We start from the raw sequence: 4,694 nt of genomic DNA, 5'->3' as shown, positions 1-4,694 counted from the left end.
GTGACCCAGAATGTAAACGACAGTTCTGAAACTACAACTTCTGACTCCTACTTCGGAAGCCTTTCACACTCACTATGGGCAGGTGAGGGACACATCTTTGTCAGCAAACACTAACTTGAGATGCCCTGACCTTGTGGTCTTCCTCAGTAGACACTATGGAGCCATAATCTCCCTCAGTTTCAAACTCAGCGTCTTTCAGTGTAAGTTGACAACAAAACAAAATCAAAAAGAACCTGTGGGATTTATAATGGGAGGGATAAAGGTCTAGGATATAGAGTACCAAAACTCTAATGAATGTTGTTTAAAGGCACTAGATTTGACTAGTATGGTCTGAATAGATTTAATCTTTTAATTATTTTACCTTAACCATCTGGAACATGGTTTTGAGGTTTTTCCAAATACATTACACTTGAATAATTTACATTTGCATTAGTTAGTCATAATGAGACTTAAGTAAAGAAGATTAAAGAGCAACAAAAATTTTACTGTTTAATTATACTCTTTAACTGAATTCTTACATACTTACAAAATTTAAATTTAAAAAGCATGGCCATATACTTCTATTGTTTAATAAGAAAAGTTTACAAATAAAATTATATCAATTGAAAAGGAATCAGTATATCACTTATTGCTTTTGTTGCTCATGTGGGTTTTGAAATATTTGAAAAGTAAAACACATATATGCTAGGTTAGACTACTGCTAATTATTTTAAATAATGAATATTATTAATTTGAATAAGCTTGCTATTTGTGTCTATAAAAACATAAAAGAAAATCATATACTTTCTATGAAAAGGTAGCTAGAATAGAGACAAACTTTTGTAGATTTTTTTTCTTCCCTTACTCCCATTTTAGTTTATGTTCCAGTGATTTATGATCACAGTTGAAGTAAGAAATTAGGTGTTTAGTGTTAATTGTCTGATGCTAACTTGCAACCCAAACTTTTTTAACCCAGAAGTGCCAAATTCTTGAAACTATAGTTGAACCAGAAGCAGGGAATGCAGGGAGAGTTCTGGAAAATGTCAAGTATGTCAAGGAGAGAAACGCAAAGGGATATGGCAACTGATAATAAGATACTCAGCAAAGGAATCAGCTGCCTGCCGGATCATTACAATCATCACATCACTTCCAGGCCTTGCATCACGTACTGAGATACCTACTAACAATTCAAAATGGAGATAACTTTATCTGAATGTCATTTTACCTCTGGACCACCCCAAAGTCTCTTGAAGGCTAAAAAGAAAATTTTGTTAACTTAATTATCCCACTTCTATCACAGAAAAAAGAAAGAATTAACAATAAGACAAACTGAAATTGTCATTTGCAAAATGTGTGAAATTAAAGGAACTAAATACATTCACTACTGCTGACTCCTATCAATTTGTAAGAGTAGAGAAGAGGTATTTCAAAAAATTCTCAGTGATAGAAGGGACAGGAAAACACTTTATACTATACTCCTCAAATGGCAAGAGCTGAAATGAGTTTTCTTTTTTCTTTTTCAAATTATTTTCTGCAAGTTTGTTAACAAAACAGAGGTGTGCATCTTTCTTACAAAATACACACAGCAGCACATTCTTATACCAGAGCCTCTAGAGAGGATGGGCCTGTCAAGAGTCCCATATTGAAACAATTTGTTTATGAATGTTTAGTTATAAATTTCATATTTTTACCCAGAAAAGCAGACAGTATTTCCATGTTACAAAATATGTTGGGTATAATTTACAGTCTGGCGTATGCTATATTCTACTCATGCTGAAAAAGAAAATGTCAGATGCTTCCAAAACATGTTATTTGCCAGATTATATTCCCTTCCCTATTTAATGAAACTCAATCACCAAGGACAGAAATCGGGAAATCCTCCCATTTTCTTGCCTCTCTCTCATCATCCATTTCACATACATCATAAAATCCTGCATATTTTCCTCCTTAATATCTCTGAAATCTGTCCTCTTTTCTCCATCCTCACTGTTCACAGTTACATCAGTTTCTCCCTCGGACCACTGGAGAGCCTTCTGAGCCTTCACCCTGCCTTCTTTCTTTCCCTCATCCTTTCCACCCTCTACATTCTAGCCAGAAGAATAGCTTCAGATGTTGAATGTGATCACTTTATTCCCTTCTGGGTATACTGACTTTATGACCCGGTTCTGCCTGACTCAGTTTTCATTCCAGTCTCCCCACCCTGTGTGCAATATGTGTATCTACTGAAATTTCATTGAACACACCCTATCTCTCACACTATACTATTGTCTCTGTTTGTAATACCCTTGCCTCCATTATTCATTATTACCTTCTAACTCTTGCTTATCCTTCAGAACTCTACAGCTACATCTCCTTTATAAAACCTTTTATGTTCTCTTTTTTTTCCTGAATTCACTTACTTCCCCATGTTCTCCCAAATCACGATATGCCTTCATTTACCATAGCATTGAAAACCCTTTCCACTGACAGCTATGTGAAAGCAGGGTCTTATCCACTTATGTATTCCCATGGCCCGCCAAAGGCAGCCCAGGGTAGATACTTAATAAATGTTTCCGAAATTGAACTGAGTACACCAAATTGAATATTTATCAAGACTGTTCTTAAGTGACATCTACTAATGGAAACAAACAAGCAAAAAAGGATAAACTGAGAAAAATAATTCAGTGACTAACACTGCAAGCAACTAAAAGTTCATCATCAAAGTATTTTGATACCCATAAACTAATTAATCTAAACTGCATACAATACCCATCTATATAGTATGTCTACACAATACAAATATAATAACTAAGATCCTTTTAATGTAAACATATCTAATTTGTTGACTGTTCTTCTGAAATTACCATTGTTTCTAGTAACACATGACCTGAATCTTAGCCCCAAATTCATGCAGGGTGCCTGAAATACTAATAAGAGGGTGGCTGAAAGCCCAGACCATTTTCTTCAACCTGTGAAAGTTGAAGTTAAGAGGTGGACGAAGCCAGAAAGACCATAAGCTCAACTCCCAAATTTTAAACATAGGTACATTATTCCACAGGAATGTTTTGGTCTACTCTTTTGCTCTATCTAATCCTTTTATCCAAGGTTTCCTGAAGTCTTTAAAACTATCAATTCATCCACTAAGTGCATTCTGATCATTTATATATATATACACACACACACACACACTGCAAAAAGGAATGTTCTTTAGCCCTTCTCCATGACAAATAAGTAGGAGAACAGACTTTTTTTCTCATTAATTTGGAGCTCAGAGTCTTGAATGCATTTTCAGTACTTTTTCCTTACATACTAGATACAAATAACACACTCTAACATAACAAAGTTTTAAACTTTTAAATATCTTAACCTGTTTGCTACTTGTCAATTTCTTCTGCTTCTCTTCTTCACATAGTACTCAAATCCATTGAGGTCCTGCTTTTCTTCTGTTTTTCAGAAGCCAAAACTCATTGAAAGAGCCCTCTCATTTGTGTACATCACTGCACTAAAACACTCTAGGAGGTTCTTTGCAACCTAAATATCTCCGAAATAGTGTTCATTCCTGTATAACCCACATTTCATGGAATCTTCATTAAATAATGCTCGTCAGCATTCATTTATTCACTTAATAAATAAATACTGATTAAAGCCAGTGATGATTTTCCTTTGATGTTCATTAAATCTCTGAGAATTGAATGACTCTTGCCAGAATACGTGCCCAGTCACACAAAATTCTTACATATAATTAATTTCAAGCGCTTTGAGGACCCTTTGGAGCTTGACTATACTGTGTCTAGAACTGTTTCTCAAAATTTTGACATCCATGATCCTTTTCATGGGTTTTGATTCTCATGCAGAAAAATCCATAACAATTTAGAAAAATTAAAAGAATACCCAATTTGAAATACTGATTAATAATTTTTTCATATCTGTAAGACAGCAGCAAAGCATTTGGTGTTTATGTCAGATAATTTGCATAACTGAATAGACATGGACCCAGGGGTAACAGAACAATGTCTTACTAAAAAGTATTTTCAAAGCTCCATCAATTAATAAACGGATGACTAATCCTCCTCAAATGCTGGAAGGTTGACTGTCTTAACTTGGGATAGGCACAGATTCCTTATCTACTCTCTGGTTGTATTTGAATGGAAAATTATTGCTTCATATTCTATAACAACATTTGGATATGGTTCTGAATTATGGTTCTGACCGGGCATATAAACTCAATTTATCTTTTTTTTTTTTTTAATGGAACGCTTCACGTATTTGCGTGTCATCCTTGCGCAGGGGCCGTGCTAATCTTCTCTGTATCATTCCAATTTTAGTATATGTGCTGCCGAAGCGAGCACCTCAATTTATCATTTTTGATGAGTGAATAAATTTATCAGTCTATAGACATGTACCTGTAGCAGAAGCTGTAACACTAACATATATGCCCACCAATTATTCTTTTACATTTCCCAGTTTCCCTGCAATTAAGTAGAACCATGTGACTCATTATAGCTAGTAAAATGAAAGTGACATTGGTACACATCACTTCCAATCTGAAGCAGTGAGAAGCACGTGTGTGAGTATCCAGGTTGTCTCCTTCTCTGCTCTAGTGACTGGGAGGGTGTGCATTCTAGATGAGGCAACTACAGGGTGGTAAAACCTCTATCAGATTTCAATCCTTGTGGTTATGTGAGGCTGAGCTATCAATGCCCCACAATGGTCAAGAGTGAGAGGAATAAATAAAT

The 4,694-nt window shown here is 35.2% G+C and overlaps 1 non-coding gene across 1 annotated transcript; it reads right to left on the bottom strand.

Moving 5' to 3' along the window:
• Nucleotides 1-4,200: 4,200 nt before the first annotated feature.
• LOC117020944 (U6 spliceosomal RNA) lies at nt 4,201-4,307 on the bottom strand. Its single transcript, XR_004422769.1, has one exon. It is a non-coding gene; the product is annotated as a U6 spliceosomal RNA (small nuclear RNA).
• Nucleotides 4,308-4,694: the final 387 nt, after the last annotated feature.

Source organism: Rhinolophus ferrumequinum, chromosome 3 (genome assembly GCF_004115265.2).
Source record: "Rhinolophus ferrumequinum isolate MPI-CBG mRhiFer1 chromosome 3, mRhiFer1_v1.p, whole genome shotgun sequence".
In the NCBI taxonomy this organism is placed as follows: domain Eukaryota; kingdom Metazoa; phylum Chordata; class Mammalia; order Chiroptera; family Rhinolophidae; genus Rhinolophus; species Rhinolophus ferrumequinum.
The sequence above is the reverse complement of the archived record's forward strand: the minus strand, read 5'-3'. Positions and strand labels throughout refer to the sequence as shown.